This window comes from Schistocerca nitens, chromosome 8 (genome assembly GCF_023898315.1).
Source record: "Schistocerca nitens isolate TAMUIC-IGC-003100 chromosome 8, iqSchNite1.1, whole genome shotgun sequence".
Taxonomy (NCBI): Eukaryota; Metazoa; Arthropoda; class Insecta; order Orthoptera; family Acrididae; genus Schistocerca; species Schistocerca nitens.
This window is the reverse complement of record NC_064621.1, coordinates 271,873,179-271,896,091: the sequence shown is the minus strand read 5'-3', so window position 1 is coordinate 271,896,091 and position 22,913 is coordinate 271,873,179.

Below are 22,913 nucleotides of genomic sequence, written 5' to 3'. Positions count from 1 at the left end.
TGCCCCCGAGGACGTGGCAAGAGTAATCAGGTCCCTCCCTATAAAAAAGGCGCCAGGGCACGATAGTGTCACAAACCAGTTAGTCAAAAAACTCCCACTCACAGCGATCACACCTCTCGCGAACGTCCTCAACGAGATTACTCGTTCCCGCGAGTTCCTAGCTTGCAGGAAACATGCGGAAGTGGTCGCGATACACAAACCAGGGAAACACCCTCTATTGTCTGGCGTGAGGTCAGTCGCTTGACGGCGCGTTTCGGCGCGGGCCCGCCCGTTGCCGGCGCGCCGTAAGGCACGGAAGCTCGCACTGGGGCGTATTGCTTTCCAGTCGGGTGTGCCGCGGCAGTCCTCACAGGGGAAGTGATGCGTCTCTCATAGCCTCTCCTTCCCAAGTGGCTCTTTCCGCCTTCCCGTGGTGCCAGACGTCAAGCTTGGCATTCTGCCTTGCGTCAAAAGGGAGAGCTGCGACCCAACCCGATGCGAAAGCGAAGGGTGCGTGGCACAGGGGGAGCTGTGTCGAGGGACCGAACATCAGTCCCTTTCTGTTCGCAGGGTACAGACCAGCACGTGCTCAGCATGCCGGCGATCTCGTTTGTCGGCGTGGGATCGCGGCGCGAGTCGGCAAGGGTGCTTCGCCGCGCCCCTGGGTAACCGGGGCGTGTTCTGCCAAACCCAGGAGGTGGTGACATCACCTGGGCCAGGTTAGATGGGTCCAGACCGCCGAACGTCTGGAGGACCGGCCCGCCACCTGAGTAGGAGTGGGTCCTTGGCCAGATGGTGGAAACTCGGGCAAGTAGGCGGCGAAGGGCGAGAGGTGCATCCGCCTCTCTGGAGTGCGGGGTGCAGTTGCCGAGGAGCGTCGCGTGAAATCGTCGATGACGGGGACACCGACGAGGACCAGTGCACTGGTGACGGTGCGCTGAACCTGGCAGCTCGGAAGTGCCCTTGACCTAGGGGCGAGGTCGGTGGGCGAGTTGCAGAAGTCCCCCCCCCCCCCCCCCCCCCATGCCAGAGGAGCCGGTCCGGGGCAAGAGACGGGCTCCCACCTCTTTTTTTATCACTCGTCAATCATGGCTACAAACGATACGAGTGATTCATGTGCGCCTCAACGAGCTTCCATTGCGCCTGATCCCTCTCCCCAGGACGAGCAGGGACAGCCGGAAAATGAGACTGTTATGCAAAGATATACTCGAATCACGTCGCTCATGGAGCAACAAATTAAAAACGGCAAAATAAGCCAAGCTGGACTTGCCATTATTAAAAATGAGCTGGCAGTATGGGCTATTGCCCACGCCAAACTAGAAGGAAGGGCAGAGGAACTTGAAAAGGAAAACGACAGATTAAAGAGACAACCAGCAAAGACGTGGGCAGCTGTGGCCGCGCAAGTGCCCACTAAGCGCCCACAAAACTCGACCAAAGACACCATAGACAAAATTACAAAAAGAACTGACACGGCAGTTTTCCTCAGGACACTACCTGGGCAGGACACAAGTGTCAAGAAGATCCAAGAACTTTTCACAAAAAGCATTGACCCTGTTAAAGACAAAATAAGAATTAAAAGAGTAAAACCAAGTAGAAATTCTGTCATAGTTGAAGTTGCTTCCAAGGATGATAAAGAAAAACTGCTGAACAACCAAAAACTGAACTCGGTGGTCAAATGCGAACCACCGAGGAAACGTAATCCTTTAGTCATATTATATGACGTTCCAACAATAATGAATAATGAAGAATTACTAGAAACAATTAGGCAGCAAAATTTTGAGGAAATTAATGAAGCAGAATTCAAGAACTGTTTTAAATTAAAATTTAAGACTGGGCCACGGGGTCGTGATGTTGTTCATCACGTCGCCGAGGTGTCAGCGCAGATGTGGCGGAACATTATAACAATTGGCAGAATATATATCGGCTTTCACGCCATTAACACGAGAGATTATGTCGTGGTACCTCGTTGCCACAACTGTGGTGACTTGGATCACGTGTTAAGGTTGTGCACCAGGGAGCCGGCATGCACTAAATGTGGGGAACATGGTCATAGCCGCAAAGATTGCAAGGCGGCGGCAGTCTGCATACTATGTAAGAATCGAGGAAAGAAGTCTTGCGGAGCCACAGGCAGGAATTGCCCGACATATAGAATGCTGGAGCAAAGATTAATCTCCAGAACAGACTATGGCTGAGCCAGGCGTACCGAATAGGATGCCAAAACGAAAGTCCCCGAGCAAAAGGAGGAGGGACGCTGTGAGGGCAAACAGATTCAAGGAGTTTCTGAGGTCGCTCTCCGGCGCCACTAGAACTGAAATACAAGACAAAGCAACACAGACTGATTTTCCAACAATGGACATTGGCATACAAACCAATCTCCCCCTCACGGCTGAGACTCTCTCCTCTGGAAGCCGGGGAACAAAGCCGGAAATACATCAACAACGGCAAGGGCATCCTGCGACTGTGGCAACGTCAAAAGACAATCATATCAATCATATAAATCAACTACCCATTCAGGAAAATACAGTGACAAGCTCATGCACGAGTCCCACTGTACAAAGCTCTCCAATTGTCAGAGTCCCACCGGTCGATCCGGTTAGGGTACACCCCAACTTGGAGTATACTATGCAACTATCCGGATTGGAGCAGCCGGCTACCCTGACCACTGCCTTACGACATGTGGTCCGAGTAGGACACGAAGAAGGCAGAAAGATAACCTTCTCGGTTATGGAGGCTGTTGACAGAATCCAGCTAAAATCAGTGAATCTCCCCACCGACTTCGGAGCCTTGCGTGATCTGCTCAAGAAAGTTTTCGACAGACGAGGAGAGAAATTTGACCTTAATGACATTTACGAACAATCAGTAGTAGCACACGGACGAATTGCTTTCGACTGGAGTAAGACTTGGCCACATGACCGAATACATACGTACTTCCCTTAATGACGAAAATAACTATTGGACAGCTTAACAGTCATAACAGCAGACTCGTTACGCAGGAGCTCCGAAGGGAGGTGGAAGAGAGGAGACTAGATGTACTCTGTCTACAGGAGCCATACTCCCTGGCTGGGAAAATAGCTTTTGCTGCTGCGGGCTGGCAAATAGTCAGCAGAGGAGATGACCCGAAGGCGGCGATCATAATCACTAATAAACTCCTCAGAGTCACCACACTAACACAGTTCACAACTAGCCACTGGAACGTCGTGGAGCTTCAAACCCCCATGGGAACAATAATTCTCATAAACATGTATTTCCAGTACGGGGACAACACAGAACTCTACATAGACCACCTGGCTAGAGTCACCACGGCGTTGCAGGGAAGAAAAGTTGTAGTAACAGCTGACATTAACGCAAAATCCCCCCTGTGGTACAGTGGCACAAGGGATGCCAATGGCGAAAAAATTGAGGAACTCATAATGGCATCACAACTTGTGGTGGCAAACAGGCCTGGCAATCCTCCTACCTACGCTGCAGGGGGAGGACAGGGCACAACTATTGATGTGACCCTTGTAACACCAAATATGGCTAACATTATTCATAATTGGAGAGTCATAGAGAATGCCACCACAAGCGACCACAACTTGATATCTTTTACCTTGGGAGAAAGAGAGTGCCGCTGGGCCACGGGGTGGGAGGTGCAACTAAATTATAGAAGAGCTGACTGGGAGCGCCTAGCGAGGGAGTGTGACATTCCTCCATTACCGGAAGGTGACAGGTATCTAGACATAGACGTAGACCAGAGAACAGAGGAACTGGTGAATGCAATGACAAGAGCGGTGAAGGCAGCCGTACCTCCAAGGAGGAGGGCCATGGCGGCCTCTCCGTCACCATGGACTGCTGAACTAGGTGAACTGCGTCAATCTGTCAGAAGGCTGAGGAGGCACTACCAGCGCAGTGTCGTCTGGCAGGAACGCCAAAGGTGGCAGATGTTATACAGGCAGGAAAAGCAGAAGTTCCAAAAGGAACTACGCGAAGTCAGGATGAGAAGGTGGGAAAATTTCGTGCTTAACCAATTAGTCACGGACCCATGGGGGCTTCCATACAAGCTGGTAAGGGAAAAAATCCTCTCTCCTCTGGAGTTATCAACAGTCAGGTACGGGGACAGGATGACGGAGTCCTGGCAGGAAACTGCTGGGGTCCTCCTCCGGTCCCTGTTGCCTGACGACAATGCGGAAGGGGAAACAGAGGGGCAGAAACAACTTAGAAATGAAGATCAAGAGGAATACGGTAATGAGACAGCTGTCTACCCTTTTTCAGAGGAGGAGGTGGCAACCCTTATAAGATCATTAAAAAGAGGGAAAGCACCTGGGCCGGACGGCATTGTGGCGGAGGTAGTGCAGTTTCTGGCGCCTCAGCTAACTGCGCCACTAACACATCTTTACAACGAATGTCTCCGACAGAGAAAATTTCCAAAGAGATGGAAAACGGCAAACGTAATTATTATAAAGAAAGGAATGGACAAGGACCCTGCAGAAGTGAAATCTTACAGGCCGATTTGCTTGTTGGACATATTTGGCAAAGTATTGGAGAAACTGCTGGCTGACAGATTGACGGCACACCGAGTGTTGTGTGGGGTGAGCGATAGGCAGTTCGGGTTCAGGCCGGGGCGGTCAGCATCTGATGCAATCGCCCTGGCGGCCGAGGTCTGTGGCTCGACCCCGCACAAATACGTGGTTGGCATCATGGTTGATATCAGTGGCGCCTTCGACAACCTTTGGTGGCCTTCGCTCTTCTCCTGCTTGCGGGAGAAAGAGTGTCCAGGGACGCTATATGGTTGCCTGAGGAGCTATTGCAACGATCGGGAGGTCTGGTTATCATCATCTAGCGAAAGAATCGGAAAGATAATTACCAAAGGATGTCCCCAAGGTTCCGTCTTAGGACCCCTTTTCTGGGACATGCATATGGAGCCTTTATTAGATAGGTTACAACAAAGCGATGAGGTGCTAGAGGTGATAGCCTACGCGGATGACCTCCTCCTGTTGGTTGGCGGCCGTAGCCGCGAAGACATCGAACCAAAAATAGAGACAGCATTAGACAAACTCCGGCAGTGGTGCCACGCGACAAAAATGACGATATCACCCAGTAAATCCACTTACTTACTACTAAAAGGAAATCTTATTAGAAACCCGACTGTCAGAATAGACGGATCACCAGTTCTCCGACGACGAGAGACACGTTACCTGGGAGTTATCATTGATGAGAGGTGGAGCTTCGGGGAGCACATTGAAACTGTCACCCAGAGAGCCCTTCAGATATTAAATAACCTAATTTCCATAGGCCACAAAAGATTTCATCTTCCTCCACACCTAATTAGACTTTATCACAACAGTATTTTAACTTCAGTTGTGGGCTACGGCTCGTGAGTCTGGGCGCACAGGCTCACGAGGGTTGTGCCCGCCATGGCAGTGAGAAGGGTCCAGAGAAGCATGATATTAAGATCCGTAGGTGCCTATAGAACATCTCCAGGGGGGGGGGCCTATTAGTCATAATGGGGCTCTGCCCTCTGGACATAAAAATAAGAGAACCGGCGGCTTGGTACTGGGCCAAGAAGGGAAATTATGAGAAGATTGACGATATCATGGGTATTAGATTGAGGGATAAAAGAGAGATAAGGAAAAGAGGGGAGGAGCTCTGGCAGGAGATTTGGGAGGTAGAAGAGACTGGACGAAGAACCTTCCAGTTCCTACCCGATGTAAGGGAACGACTAGGACTGAAGTACTTTGAGCCTACGCGAGGGTTGATCCACTTCCTCACTGGCCATGGACCCTACCCGACATATCTATGTCGATTTGGGAAAAGGGCAACACCAGCGTGCGACTGTGGCGATCCGGAGGGCACGCCCGAGCACGTAGTTTACGAGTGTCCCCTCTTCAATGATATCGCCAACGGACTACGAGACAGACTACCCAACCGTGACACACACCAACTACTTAGACGAGAGGATACTTTTCAGACCTTGAACACCCTGGCAAACGAGGTATCTCTAAAGGTTCTAATCGAGTATTTAGGAGAGATACAGTAAAAAAATGAGCGACAATAACCACCATTTGAGTCCTAGAGCCCTATTCCCAAACCGCCTGTGCGAGGACTGGCCGACTACCTAAGTTGGGAGTGGGGAACAACACCGATTGCGACACACATACTGGACATGACGTAGGATAGGTTATTTTGTAGAACTTATTTATAGGAAATTAAGATAGGGACTGCAGCGAATTTTAACATCGAGGCCCGCCCAGTGCCAGGGGCATGCTCTTCGGGGTTAGCTCGAAGAGCAGGGCAAGTAAAAGTAGGTTTATATCTTCACTGGCACATATGTGACGCTGCAGAATACATATATAAATTAAATTAAATTAGTAATAGGAATTAGGCATAAATAATATAAGTAGATATTAGATGCCCATTGTTACTAATGTTAACTGTAGCTCACCCACTAATAACTACACCAAGCTGCAAAAATTTTAATATAAATGTATCACTGTTAGGACCCACTAATGTACTAAGGTAGTGGGTTAAATTTGTATAATTATAATGGTTTTGATAATAAAGAATTAAAAAAAAACACCCTCTATTCCCGCAGCACTACAGGCCGATTAGCCTCTTGCCAACTCTCGGCAAGATCTATGAGCGCCTCCTGCTAAGACCCATACAAGAACATGTTACCAGAGAGCAACTTCTGCCGGATTTCCAATTTGGGTTCCGGCAGAACCACTCTGCCCCACAACAGATCATGAGAATGGTTGAAGCAGCCACAGAGGGCTTCAACCACAGAGGCTCCTGCAGGATAGTGCTACTAGACGTAGCCAAAGCCTTTGATTCAGTATGGCATAGAGGGCTACTCTACAAGTTGTACACACAAGGGTTTCCCGGGAGCATAGTTCAGCTGATCAAGAGCTAACTCACGAATAGGACTTTCTCCATCAAAGTAGAAACTGCCACCTCCGCCAGAAGGCGTATTCGTGCTGGGGTGCCACAGGGATCGGTCCTGGGGGCCGTATTGTACAGTCTGTACACTGCGGACACTCCAACGGCCCCCCTGGTGCACAACGCGCAGTACGCGGACGACACAGCCTTCTAGACGAGAAATGCGAACAAGAACCTGGTCATTCGTAGGCTACAAAGGGTTTTAGACGACACAGAAACCTGGGCCCGTCGCTGGTGCATCACCATCAACTCTGAGAAGACGCAGGCAATGCTGATTACCCGCAGGCTCGGAAGGCGCGAACCTCCTCAACGTCCCCCCCTCCACCTTCACCTAAATGGAACCCAACTCCCCTGGCGCAGAACCGCCAAGTACCTTGGCGTAACCTTGGACTCTCGTCTTACGTGGAAACCCCACATAAACGAGGTCCACAGGAATGTCTGCTCCAGAATGTCCATCCTATACCCTATCCTGAACACAACCAGCTCCCTTCCCCGCCCAGTAGCAGTAAATGTATACCAGGCCCTGATCCTGCCAGTAATGGAGTAGGCGTGCCCTGTCTGGGGATACGCGGCAAAGCAGCACCTGGACAAACTCCAGAGGCTGCAGAACCGCGCCCTCAGAAGGGCACTGCATCTACCTCTTGGATTCCCCACAGACGACCTGCACGCCGCAGCCGAAATTCCACTCCTGAGAGAGCGTTTCCAGGATCTGGCAAGGGCCTTCTATGAGGGTTCTTCCAGATCCGGAAATGCACTCATCCACTCCCTATGGCGGTATTGGCGGTATGACATATCCCGCGATAAGCACAAGCGCCCTATGACGATCTTCGACGATTAAGTCGAAGAGAAAATCCATATACCCAATCACTAATCCAGTTCCTTCCCACATAACACCAATCATCTCGCCTGCGTCACGCAAGTACCAGACACCTTCACAACAATCATTACATATCACAGACACCAAAAAACTATAGAAAAATCACACACACACGTACACAGGGGAGTAAAAGCTGAAAGGCTACAAACTCCCCCTCACACTTCCCCAAAGGGGGGAAAGTAACAGATGAAAGCAGCAGCGATATCCCGACACTTCACCTGAAGATGATGGAGACGCATTCCATCGAAACGTTGCTACGATACGACGATGCTACTCGGCTGACAACCAGTGAAGACTTCATAAATGTAGAGTCAGTTTTCCATGTCCAGTCCATCGACTGCCAAAGGTACTGGTTCTGCAAAGTACGCCAGACTGCCATCATGCTGGAATTACCTCCTCCCTCTGGTACGTATAGTATATTCTCCAATAACCTGGGCTGGCTATAATAGTCTGTAAACCCGTCGGGTGAATGGAGGAGATAACATGGAGGAGCTAATTTGAAGGATACAAGCAAGTAATCACCCACTATACTGGGCAGGGTGTTCAGACTGTCCTGATACTTGTTGGTTTGGCCGTGACATTGAGAGTAACCACTAATTTTGGTTCTTGTTTAATTTCCACAACTCTGATAGGAAGGGAATGTACCATGCAATGATAATCATCACAAAAAATTGCGAAAGATCACTATGTAAACGTCCTCAGATGTTAATGCACCAGCGATTCCTTGAATAGGCGAAGTATGGTCAGTACATAATGTTGACATTCGCTTTCATTCCTAAGGGTAAGCCAGAGCTGGCGAGTCCCAGGTGAAGGAAGAAAGCATCAGTCACTGAAGACTTGCTCCCCGCGAATTCACAAAGAGAGGAAGGGAACACAAAACGAAACAACGCATTACGACAATGAAACGTTGATTGGTACTCTTGTTTGATAATGTCCTTCACACATTATCACGTTGCAATATTTATGCAAAATGTAGTGCATATGAATCCAGAGTTCCACTGTATAAAACACTGGCTGCTCTAATGCTGATTCTTCACTTTTTCCGTAAAAAATCTGTTGTAGAATCATATACACTTTTTTCAAGTACCTTGTCTTTTCTTTACATAATGACTCGCTTATTCTGCAACTTTTAAAATCAAATCTCACAGACAACAGAGATTTTCTCAGAGATTTATTGCTAGTCTGGAAGTCGTATTCCCGGCGATAGAATCAGTAGAGTCTTAGAAAATATGGTATTTCCTTGTTATTCATAACATCACAGAAATTTCTGTATAATAACACATTTAGGTCTGTCAGCAATGAAACACACGGACGGAAAAGTGTCTCAACACCAAGAATGAGTTGTGCAGCTTAATAGAAAGTTGGTAGGCCTGTTTCTAAATCTGAAAGATGGTCTTTATTCACATCGTGCATCAGTTGTATAAGAGCGATGCCAATAGCGCCATTATGAGGATACTAATCAGGTTTCATTTAAATACACGCCGTAATGGTCGTCAGTGTTACATCTCGAAGACTGGACATGGAGGAGTTGATGTTAGTGAAGATTGCCTTTAAGACGCCAAAGACGTCATTATCAGCACCTCATTGAGTTTTAACGAGGTCGTGTAATGGGGCTACGAGAATCTGGATGCTCCTTCTGCGAAATTACAGAACAACTTGGCAGGAATGTACCCACTGAACGTGATTTGCCGGCTGCAGTGGTCACGACAATGTACAATCGCAAGAATGCAGTGCTCACGACGACCACTTGGGGAAGATCATCGTGTTCGTCAATGCACTGCAATTATTTTGTTTAGAGAAAGGTACATAAAACCTGATCCATAATTAGCACACCACTGACACACCCAACCTTTGCTTGATAACATTTGCTTTCCAATTCCTCCAGATTGTCTCTAGCCACTATCACACGTTTGCCGTTCCCTTTGACAATAATATTAATGACGTTAATACCAGGGTTACGTCCCGTCCCATGAAGATACTCTCCGTTATTGTTTTTCCAGGTCACTTTCCGCAGTTGCACAGTGAGGCAAAAAACGTGTGTTACTATGAAGTGGAACAGGACTGTTTTATCTACTCATATGACCCAGATAGTCTTCGCTTTGGCTGGGTAGCCTTAACAATTGCCCTTGGCGTACAATATTTGCCTCAGGCCAGCTCTCTAAGCGTAAAAGCACGTCTTCCTTAAAGTAAATTAATACTTAACTCTTATTGTCAAAACATCAACCTACCGTACACAAAGGTGACAAAACCCATGAGATATCTCCTAATATCGTATCGGACCTTGTCTTTCACAGTGCAGCAGCTCGGCAAGGCACGGACTTCATGAGTCGTAGGAAGTCCCCTGTAGAAATAATGAACCGTGCTGACTCTATAGCCGTCCACAACAACAAAAGTTTTGCAGTAGCAGAATTTTGTGCACGGTCTGACCTCTCGATTACGTCGCATAAATGTTCGTTGGGATACACGTCAGGCGATTTGGGTGGCCGAACCATTCGATCGAAATGTCTAGAATGTTCTTCAATCGCGAACAATTTTGGCATCCATATGTATTCCATCGTTTTTTGGGAACATGAAGTGCATGAATGACTGCAGATGGTCTCCAGATAGTCGAATATAACCGTTTTCAGTCAATGATCAGTTCACTGGACTAGAGGACCCAGTCCATTCAGTGTAAACACAGCCCACACGCCGGCCGCGGTGGCCGTGCGGTTCTAGGCGCTGCAGTCCGGAATCGCGAGACTGCTACGGTTGCAGGTTTGAATCCTGCCTCGGGCATGGATGTGAGTGATGTCCTTAGGTTAGCTACGTTTAAGTAGCTCTAGGCCGGCCGCGGTGGTCTAGCGGTTCTGGCGCTGCAGTCCGGAGCCGCGGGACTGCTACGGTCGCAGGTTCGAATCCTGCCTCGGGCATGGGTGTGTGTGATGTCCTTAGGTTAGTTAGGTTTAAGTAGTTCTAAGTTCTAGGGGACTTATGACCTAAGATGTTGAGTCCCATAGTGCTCAGAGCCATTTGAACCATTTTTGAAGTAGCTCTAAGTTCTAGGGGACTAATGACCTAAGATGTTAAGTCCCATAGTGCTCAGAGCCATTTGAATCATTTGAAGAGCCCACACCATTATGAAGGCACCAACAGTTTGCAAAGTGCCTTCATGACAAGTTAGGTCCATGGATTCGTGGGGTCTGTGCCACACTCGAACCCAATCGTCAGCTCTTCCGAGCTGCAGTCGTGGCTCATCGGACCGACCAGGCCATGGTGACGAGCCCAGAAGAGGCGCTGCCGCCGATATCGTGGTGTTAGGAATTTCACTTGTATCCATCGTCTGTCGCCACAGCCCTTTAACGCAAAATTTTGGCGCACTGACCTAACGAATACGCACATCGTACGTCCCGCACTGATTTCTGCGGTTGTTTCAAGTAGTGTTCCTTGACTGTTAGCACTGACAACTCTACGCAAACGCCTGTGTTCTCGGTCGTTAGATGAAGGCCGTCGACCACTGTACTGCCACTGTGGACCACGGAATATTGAATTCCCTAACGATTTCCGAAATGAAACATCCCTTGCGTCTAGCTCGAAGTTACACACTGCGTTCAAAGTCTGTTAATTCCCGTCGTGCGATCATAATCAGGTCGGAAATCTTTTCGTGTGGACCACCTGAGCACAAATGTACTAGGCTTTTACAGCTTTTATACGCGTTACTACTGCTATCTGTATACTTCCATATTGCTACCATACGACTTCTCTCCTCAGTGCACTTGAGGTCTGTTTGCTAGGGGCTGTTCGTGTCGGAATGAGTCTCTCTGGATCGTGGCCTTTACTTCCTAGCCGTGGACGGCCACATCTGGATGACGCATGTTTACTGTGAAAGTATTGCCGATATGAAATGGAGAGCACCACTTCCCTCTGACTACCTGTGTACAAATGATAGCTCAGAAGCCAGCATATTCTATAGGGAATACCCTCGTAATGAGGGAGACAGAATTTACTCTGGGAAGTATCCTCCTGCAGTGACACAAGATTGGTCGTCGTTGTATTGAATCAGGGAGCCGCAACTGCAGGTTGAGTCGCATCCCTTTCGGTCAGCCGGTCATTGCGGTAGCATGTGTAATTGCTTACATTTGCACGCAGTCCCGGCTTCAAATATGTTTCACCAACAAGGCAAGCATCTGTGTTCTCATAATGCAGAAACTGTCGGAATTCCATGAGTTTCGGGTATAAGGTATCGGCATTCCAATCTGCTAAAGCGAAATTTTCATGGTTTCTAACTCTGGTCATGAAGAGTCATCTGTGGGTCGCTGGTGAGTGGCAAAGCGCTTCTGACAGCCGTTGCCAAAGCGAGGTTACGAGTGTGGGCGAGTAGCAAACGTGCTGGTGAATTCATCGAGAGCTGTTCGGCAACTGAGTAGCATGTCCATAACGCCAGCAAAAACTGGCAGCAGACTTCGACATCGTGGGTACGTTGGATGGTGCTAGTGTAGTGAAAAGACGGCTGCTGAAGACATCTCAGGCAGGAACGCCTTGCTGCACACGCGGAGAATGTCGCTCGGCAAGTGGTGATTGCATTGTGCGTGCATCACGGGTACATGTCACCGCCGCTGCACATTGCACGGATCGGCGGGGTTGCGTGGTCCTCGGATCCAGTGGCGGAGGTCCACGTTGACGTCTCCCGGCATTCTTACGAAGACGCATCTGCGATAGCTCGCCGGGTGGTTGCGGTACAGTTGCAGCTTTTGGCGTGAGTTTTCTTGAGAACACTTCTGGTAGTCCTAATACTAGTGATTGCCTCCGCACCTCACGCAGTTTGGAATCACGGTACGGTGACGGGCGACCTGGTAGAGACCCCGGCAATTAAAACACTGCGGCAGTCCTCGTTTTGCCCGCTACTTTTCGACACCAACGGCGGGCGAGTACAGCCGTTCTATGTCGAAAATCTTCTTGTTTGCATCAGTGTCAGGAAGAATGACAGTTCGAAGTGGCGAGAGCTTCTGTGCACCTGGAGCTCTGTGGACATTCACGACAGTAGGAGAGATGCCAAGGACCTGTAGTTCTTCTCTGACAACCTCATGGGAAAGATAGGCAGGATCCCCTGACGGCAGCCTAAATAATCTTAGGTTTCACTATCGGGGACGTTTGGATACCTATAGAATGCGCACCCTCTCTCTCCTCCCCCATCCCTCTCCGCCACCTATGTCTCCCACAGCCGTTCGGTTTGTGGCCGAGCGGTTCTAGGCGCTTCAGTCTGGAACCTCACGACCGCTACGGTCGCAGGTTCGAATCCTGCCTCGGGCATGGATGTATGTGATGTCCTTAGGTTAGTTCGGTTTAAGTAGTTCTAAGTTCTAGGGGACTGATGACCTCAGATGTTAAGTCCCATTGTGATCAGAGCCATTTGAACTATTTTATGTCTCTCACAGCGACATAGTCGCCCATACTCTTGCAAAACACTTTTAGTTTGTACCAGCGAGCTTGTTTGGTAGTGAAAGATTCCGTGAGACTGGGTTTCAGCCAGTGGTAAAGGTTTTGGAAGTCTCTGGGCATTGTAAGACTATTGGCTGAATCTTAACCTGCTACTGCTGCTGCTATTGTAGTTGTGACGTGGCGGTGTCTCGAGTTAGGGCATCATATGCGTTACTAATACCGATAGTCGTTTCGTAAAGTCGTTTTGGCTTGGCTTGCCTTTTCCGGATGATTTAGAAAATACTTCGCAGCTGGCAGCAGTAGCCTGCATCGCTTCACTGTGGGTGAATGCGTCGCTTCTGTGACGTCTGGATACTGTTGCACTGGCCTCCAATTCCACGCCGTCTTCAGAATCTATGTGGAAATCCCTTTAGAAGTCAGTAGTCGGACGCCGGGTTGTCTTAAGCTAATACCTTCCGACATAGCCCTAGCCGTCGTAGATGGGGTGACCGATGAGACGATCGGCGGGGAAGCCACGCAGGCCGAACCCTGCGCGGTCGAGGTGTCTGCCTCACCTGGTGCGCAAACAATGCATCCTCAGGCTGCGACATCATGCGCTCGAATAAATGAGATCTCCGCCTATATAATACCCTTTTACAGCTCTTGTACGCGAAATTACCGCCGTCTGTATAAGTCCGTATCCCTACCCCATGGCCGGCCGAAGTGGCCGAGCGGTTCTAGGCGCTACAGTCTGGAACCACGCGACCGCTACGGTCGCAGGTTAGAATCCTGCCTCGGGCATGGATGTGTGTGATGTCCTTAGGTTATTTAGGTTTATATAGTTCTAAGTTCTAGGGGACTGATGACCTCAGAAGTTAAGTCCCATAGTGCTCAGAGCGATTTGAACCAACCCTAACCCATGACTTGTCCTCTCAGTGCCTTTCAGGACTGTGTACTAGGGACTGGTCGTGTCGGAAGAAGTCTGGGCTTACTAGCCGAGGACGTCCACTCGCCATGTCTGGATGACCATTGTTTACTGTGCGGAGGTCGGTTATGCCAACTGGTGAGCCCCCACTTAACTCCGTCCACGCGACGTCGAGCCATACTGTCGAGTTCAGCTAACCCTGCTTTCTGCTGCCTCGTTTCGTGGATGCGTCCACACACACTGTCCTTAATTCTCCACATCTTAAAGTTAATATGGAAGTATTTGTTGTATTGCAAATTAATTTATTTTGAAGATTTCTCTTGTGATTTAAGTGTATATACATGAAAGTCTCTATAATATTGATTTTCAAGCAAAATTAAAAACTATAAAGTTGCAGTAAGTGTCGATGACGTGACTTTCTAATAGAACGAGCTCTGATTTATTTTTTAAATTCTGTGTAGTGTTGTAGAAACTGTGATTTATTAGAACTCGGTAAATAAATGAACTTAAAGATGATTTTCTTTGTACTGAGCACCTTACCACTCCCAGAGCATAGTTTCCTTACATTTCAGTTTCAGTCATCTGTTTTACCATAGTATCAAAAGCCAGAACTGTCACTTTCTGATTAGTTGGTGCCTCTCGCTGAATGTTTAATAGTCAGGATGTTCTTCTCCCCAAGAGCATCTCGCCTTTCAAAAATGGCTCTAAGCACTATGGGACTTAATATCTGAGGTCATCAGTCCCCTGGACTTTGAACTACTTAAAACTAACTAACCTAAGGACATCATACATATCCATGCCCGAGGCCGGATTCGAACCTGCGACCGCAGCAATAGCACGGTTCCGGACTGAAGCGCCTAGAACTGCTCGGCCACCATCTCGCTTTTGTCTAGGACATTTTGTAGTATTGATTTCCCTTGGTCAGAGACGTGATGGACATCAGTTGAGATACGTCGTGAGATACGGTGTCATTGGAGCTAGCAGCAGTGTAGGAACCCCAATGCAGCAGCAAACCATAAGCGCGTTTCTATGTGGGACCCTGGTGTAAGCCGTTTTTATGCATGGTTACAGAGACAGATGTGATTTGTTGTCAGCACCGTATTAACCAAGCAGAAGATTGATGTTTTGCTCTGACTTAATGCTACGTTAATACAGGGCGATAATCAAATAATACCATCATTAACTAATAACATAATTATTTATAAAATACTATGGTCACTCGAAAAAAAAATTCCTCCAATTTTGTTGTCCCTAAATAAAGGCTGTTGAATGAAAAATTTGAATTTGGTGCTTCTGGTCCAATCCACTACAGTAGTAACTTCCTTTGTCAGCAGATGACAGTATGGCATTCGCTTGGAAAATGGCAGACATCGATTTTCGTGTTAGACGGAGTTCTGTGATAGGATTCCCGAATGCAAAAGCTGAATCGCCCATCTGCGTTTGTGAAAGACTGCAAAGCTTGTACGGTAATCCGAAAGTGGATATTGGCGCTGTCAGATGATGGCTACGTTGCTGTAACTAAGCTGAAAGGGAAACGCCATTGGCTAACGCAGCGCGAAACGGCACGACTGTGACTGCAATCACTTCACACAACATTCATGATGTTCAAGCATCATCGAACAGTGGATAAACAGGAAAGGAGGGAAAGAGAAGCTGTGAGTGAACACTGCCAGGAAAATCCCATTTTATGTGTTCCGACATAATTGTCGTAAAGGAGTGCGACTATAACATAAGTTAAATGTTTTTTTGACACTACGATAGTGTAGCCATAGTCACAGTACATGAACATTTTAAAAAACGGGGTTAGGTTATCGGTTTCAACGAACCACGTCGTCATTTTCCAACGTAAAACAACATTTGGAAAATAAATACAGGGAACCGTGAGCATATAACGCTCACGAAAAATAATGAGACCAGCCAACCGGGCCAATGGTGGCACAATCAAGGCAACACAAGTTATGCTCATGCCCATGCCGAAGCCCATGTCCATGAACGTCTGGGCAAGCATTGGCATAACTTGTAGTGACTTGATTGTGCCACCATTAGCTCTGTTCTCTGGGCTCATTATTTTTGTAACTGTTGTCAGATGTATGGTCACAATTCTCTATATATTCTCGAACAGATGTTTTACAGATTAAAATAACAACGTAGATCATTGAAATCGGCAATGTAAGCCCCCCCCCCCCCTTTTCCTAAATAAAATTTTGTGTACTTTGACTACGGCTTCACCACTGTAATGGCAACAAACGCTTAAAAACCCATTTATCAGAGAATCTAAAATTACTTTACTTGACTAATGGTTATTGTAGCTCTTTTCAGATAACAATAAAATTTACACGTTTTTGTTGCCGGCAGGATTTAAAGAAAGCACGTAAGAGATAAAATCATGTGATCCATAGGTGCTAATAGAACTTTTAAAACTAACATTAATGCGGCCAGTCTGCAATAAATTGATAGCCGGTGTCAACGCCAGTCTTGACGTCCACACCGCCTGGTAAGGTGATGGGATTTGACCCTTTTTTCAGGACATTCAACCGTCCATAAAGGGAAGCACATTAAATTTTCTTCGATGCACCGCTCGCGGTGCCTTGAACGCAGAAGAAATCTGCCAGCCTTTTACATGTAGCAGCCATTGATCCGCTACTAGCACGGCGTTTCAGAATACAGCAAGTTCTGACCGAGGTCACGTAAAATGCAGTTTGCTAAATGCGTCTCCAGGACTCCGCCAGAAGGTGCAAGCATCGAAGCTGTGTGCATCAAATTGAGAAAGACAGTAAAGGAAATCAGGCTTCGCTTATTACAGTAGGAGAAACATCGCTATGCCTACATCGAAGTACTTAGATCGCTGATACCAACAGTATTGCGGTTCGGTAGGCTTAAAGCCATTAAATGAGGAACACACGCAGAGGACGAAACAGCGCCTGCAGTACTCTTAAATTGAGCCGGCCGAAGTAGCCGTGCGCTTCTAGGCGCTGCAGTCTGGAACCGCGAGACCTCTACGGTCGCAGGTTCGAATCCCGCTTCGGGCATGGATGTGTGTGATGTCCTTAGGTTAGTTAGGTTTAACTAGTTCTAAGTTCTAGGGGACTAATGACCTCAGTAGTTGAGTCCCATACTGCTCAGAGCCATTTGAACCATACTCTTAAATTGGGCAGTCTCGTGTGTCACGAAAGCACCCATTGCGAGGTTGCAAAGTGCAAAGATGTAATATAGCAATGATATCTATCGAAAGTACTCATATGTTCAGCAGGAGTGATGGGAAGAACCGACCGGTTAAAATCGATACCGCTATTTTAGTTCTGAGTAACAAATTTTTTTTATTTTTGTGTGGTCTCGGCTATACCAGGTATTTCCATTTTTTACTAACCACCAGACAAAAAACCGAAACATCGATTAGCCATGGAAGTAGTGCTAAAATTTTTTGTTTTAAAATAATTTTTTTTCAAACGAGTAATTTTCAGGTACAATTTCCACTGCTTTGAAATTTTGCGTTATTGTAGAAAATGAGAAAAACTTTCAGTGCCCTTTTAATAACAATGGCGACAGAAACGAGCGACAAACACTTGGCAGATAAACTGGTACAGCAGTGCTGACGCAGTAATGTACCTGTTACTATGTGACGTGGCTCAGCAGATGGTATGCGTGTGTAAGCAATGTGCATGAGTTAGCCCACCTGGTCTATATGGTACTTTCTGGCTGTCGTTAAAAGACGTCAGCTGTATTACAGAATGGCATCATCTCTGATCTAGAAGTATTTTACGAAGTGCGGTACAATATATTAAAATGTTCCATTTTCCTTAAATATTAAAAACAGGAGGACCACGAGAAATTTGTATCATCATATAAGGAGAAAACTAGTTTACAATAAAAGGGAGGAAGTTGCTGATCTGCTGTCTGTGTCAACATAATATGCCTTTACCTGGTTGTAATACTTAAAAATTGATATATGAACCCAAAAAATTGATTCATTTTATACTCAGCTTTGACCCTCTAACTATTGGTTGTGTCCTAATAGTGGTATGGTTCTCGATTAGAATACGATTTTTGAGCTTAGTTGCCGAGCGGTTCTAGGCGCTACAGTCTGGAACCGCGCAACCGCTACGGTCGCAGGTTTGAATCCTGCCTCGGGCATGGATGTGTGTAATGTCCTTACGTTAATTATATTTAAGTAGTTTTAAGTTCTAGCAGACTGATGACCACAGCAGTTAAGTCCCATAGTGCTCAGAGCCATTTGAACCATTTTTGAGCTGAGTACCAGGAAATTAGAATCAGTTGGAGAATAACGGTAATCTTTTGTAGTAGTCACTCATTTATCATTTTTTAAAAGAGTTGCGAGTGATGGACGTGCTAAGTGTTCTTTTATTTTCCTGGATAAATTAAAATATTGGTTCTCTCTATCTTCAAGTGGACGAAGTGAAAATTATTCTACCTTGGTTCGATTTCTAAGTTTATTACGGGAAATAATAGAATAAAACGACGAATATCGTTTATTCTTAGATGTTTAAAGCCAAGTTGAACTGGTTATGAAAAAAATAAAATAAAAGGAAACGATATAACAGAATACCAGCTACTTCAGCGATAACCGCCATCCCTCTTGCGCAATCGATCGTGGCTCGTAGATATCGTATAGAAACTGTAGCAGCATAGTATGTGTTGTAAGGCTCTGTGCGTGTAGTGTTCTAATTAGTCCTTTTCCACCTAGAACACCTTCAGCCTTCCCTGCGATTACACACCACAAAAGCGAGAAACGTCGGTGAGGTGGGCAGTGGACGCTGATGGACGCCCTAGCCCTGCACTACGCTGGAGTCGGTGAAACATTTCCCAAAGAATAACATTATTGTGCCGGAATTAATTTGCATCTACAATGGCTGTATTCCACCGGTAAGTAGACAAGCGCTCCTCTGGTGGCGCTGCTCGTTTTTCGGCCACGCCGAGCACTAAATGCTCGGTTGAATAATTCTGCGGTGAAAATTATGTTGATGGGAGGACTGCGCGCAAATTCTGTGTGTCTCGCTCCTCTCTCTCTTTCCTCTTCATCGCATCTTCCCTTCCATTTTCATCGTCCTCTTTCAATCTACTTCCAAGCTCCTCGTTACCCCTGGTATCCAACACCTCTCTTCTCAGGGCAGCGCCCACGCGAACTTACATTTTGCGCATTGTTTTCCGTTGTTTCTCATGTTTTCCACAATTTCCTGATCCATCCTCAGGGAAAAATGCCAAAGATGGAGGAAAACAGAAATGGCACAACAGAATGTGGACTACGTGATGAAATTAATGCGATAGGGCTTGTTGAGGACAAACTGTGTTATAGGCACTAGTGGATTTCAAAATGTTAGTTACACATTATAACGGATGACCAAGTATTATTCCCTGCTGCACGGCAGTTCAACGTGACACAGATACGTGACAGTCACCAGCTCTCTGTGGGCATGGATGTGTGTGATGTCCTCAGGTTAGTTAGGTTTCGGTAGTTCTAAGTTCTAGGGGCCTGATGACCTCAGATGTTAAGTCCTATAGTGCTCAGAGCCATTTGAACCATTTTTGAACCAGCTGTCTGTAAACAATCGTCGCAATGGTCTACCGATTGTTCAGCTGGCAACGAAGATATTCTCATAGCGAAAAACTCTGTGAATGCTGCGAATCAGGTCCTCGATTGATTGGACGTTGTCGTCTTCGATACATGGTGGTTGCCAATCTTCCTGATCGAAACCAGCCATGTGTGTGGAGTCCTGGTAAATTTTTTGGCACTATTTCGCTACTGTTGGAGACCGCATAGCTCCTGGTCAGTATACAGTCAGAATTCCGCGGTGTAATTATGCACAGTTTGGTTGTTTTAGCCGCAATATACCTACTGTCCCGCATACGTCAACTCTGGAGTACATTTGAGTCACCGCGCCATTTCATGCGTGCACTTTGCTGCACCTGTTATCAATATGGCAGTAGAACTGTGTCTGTAGGAAACACATAATATATAATCTTTCATGACAATGTGCCATTCTTGTTGCATAATATTCTTAGATTGGGATGTTATGTATAAATTGATATTTCAGCTCGACTGGTATTCCACGCTTGTAGCTTGTGTGATGATTATGAAATGCAGGAGCTACTCGCGACACGTTATGTGAAAAAATATGGATCACAATAGATGTGTCTCTCGGTACTTACGGTAGTAACGATAGGTTAGTGTCCATAATAACACTGGCCCTTGTTAAGAGATTCTTCGAGTAAAATTACGTGTCCCACAAGCCTATAAGGCTTACTGAATGGTGAGATCTATGTTGTCCCAAAGATGTAAAAAGCACTAACGTCGCTATTTCAGAGGGCTACAACATACAAGGCGAGATTATCATATACTTTAAAACTAGCAAACACAGGTACAAAAAAACTAAACGGCAACCACTCCACTAAAAATTTATTGACGTGAGGGTATCCTCATAAACTTACTCCAGGAATCTGAAATGTATGACAGTCAGGAATCAAACCAGAACTAACGCTGAACGATCATAATTTGCTCGACCATAACATCTTTTAATATCTGCATAACGATTTCCAGCATATACAGAAATATTAGCATTTAATCTGGCAACTCCTGCGGCAGTGAGACACAGGTTGATGATGTACTCGTACCTAAAAACTGCACCTTTTTCACCTGTGCTGGTGTGTACCACACGTCATGCTCTGTAAGCAAATGGGACTTAAGACACCTGATGTGTCCACACTGCCAACAGAACAAAAACTCCATTCATCCCTGATAGTATACATTGGACTAAACGACTACAGCAATACGAAAACTATTGCCCTCTATGAAGTCATTGAACCCACAACGACACAATCACACAACGACAGTTTTGTCATAATTATGTCGTAAATTCTGTTTATTTACATTTTACGGTGGCATACTTAAATCGGTGCATATAGAACCCTTCAAACCACTATGTTCTCCGTCTCTCCGTGTGCCCTCAGGAAAGTATAGAGGTATAAAATCGGAACGTTATGTCAAATATTAATGTCTATGTCCCCTTGCGGGTGTTAATAGTTAAGCTATTATGTCAGTACAGGCAAAAGATAGGGCCATATACCGGATTTATCATAATTAATGGTGTAAACGCATACAGTTGGAAGAACACGATGCTAGAAGTGAGAAATTTCCAAAATGGTTCTAATGGCTCTAAGCACTGTGGGACTTAACATATGAGGTCATCAGTCTACTAGACTTAGAACTACTTAAAAGTAACTAACCTAAGGACATCACTCACACGCATGCTCGAGGGGGATTCGAACCTGCGACCGCAGCAGCAGCGCGGTTCCGGACTGAAGCGCCTAGAACCGCTCGGCGATAAATTTTCAAAAAACAAGAGCTCTACAGCGGATTCCGTAACAGCTATGATCACTTCTTATGCTGTGCTACTGTGAAACACGTCATTTCTACACGTACATGAACATCTGCGTCACTACTCAGCAGCTCAAACTTCAGTGCCTGGCAGAGGGTTCTTCAAACCACCTACAGACTACTCCGCTACCGTTCCAGTCTTTAACAGCGCGTGGAAAATTAACATATAAATGTCTCCATACGAGCCGATTTCTCTTATTTTATTACGGTGGTATTCTCGCACTATGTACACTACTGGCCATTAAAATTGCTACACCAAGAAGAAATGCAGATGATAAACGGGTATTCATTGGACTAATATATTGTACTAGAACTGACATGTGATTACATTTTCACGCAATTTGGGTGCATAGTGTGGTGTCACAGCCAGACACCACACGTCCTAGGTGGTAGCTTAAATCGGCCGCGGTCCTGTAGTACATGTCGGACCCGCGTGTCGCCACTGTGTGATCGCAAACCTAGCGCCACCACAAGGCAGGTCTCGAGAGACTGACTCGAACTCAGCCCCAGTTGTACGGACGACAGAGCTAGCGACTAGACGTACGAAGCCTTTCTCTCTCATTAGCCGAGAGACAGAATAGCCTTCAGCTAAGTTAATGGCTACGAAGCCGTGCGGATGAAGGCGCTGCAGTCTGGAACCGCAAGACCACTACGGTCGCAGGTTCGAATCCTGCCTCGGGCACGGGTGTTTGTGATGTCCTTAGGTTAGTTAGGTTTAACTAGTTCTAAGTTCTAGGGGACTAATGACCTCAGCAGTTGAGTCCCATAGTGCTCAGAGCCATTTGAATGGCTACGAACTAGCAAGGCGCCATTAGCCTTACAGTGATTGTAATTAGAGTCTCACTTGTGTTCACCATAGAGATGTACAAGAAGAAATTAAAGATAAGTATATGAGAAACTCCGTTCTTTTCTTAATAGCATTAATTACGTATCCTGTTCCAGTACTTCACGCCCGTCTGCGTTAGTCTCGCGTGCCTTTTTAAGCCACCTCTATCTACAAGGTGTTGGCCCAGCTGCCGACACATCACATAGATACTGAGAAATCAGTACCCAGAACAACCACCTCTGGCCGTAATGACTGCCTTGATACGCCTAGGCACTGAGTCAAACAGAGCTTGGATGACGTGTACAGGTACAGCTGCCCATGCAGCTTCAACACGATACCACAGTTCATCAAGAGTAATGACCGGCGTATTGTGACGAGCCAGTTGCTCGGCCACCATTGACCAGACGTTTTCAATTGGTGAGAGATCTGGTGAATGTGCTGGCCAGCGCAGCAGTCGAACATTTAGCACCCCATACCATCACGCCGGTTGATACGCCAGTATAGCGATGGCGAATACACGCTTCCATTGTGCGTTCACCGCGATGTCGCGAAACACGGATGCGACCATCATGGTTCTGTAAACAGAACCTGGATGCATCCGAAAAAC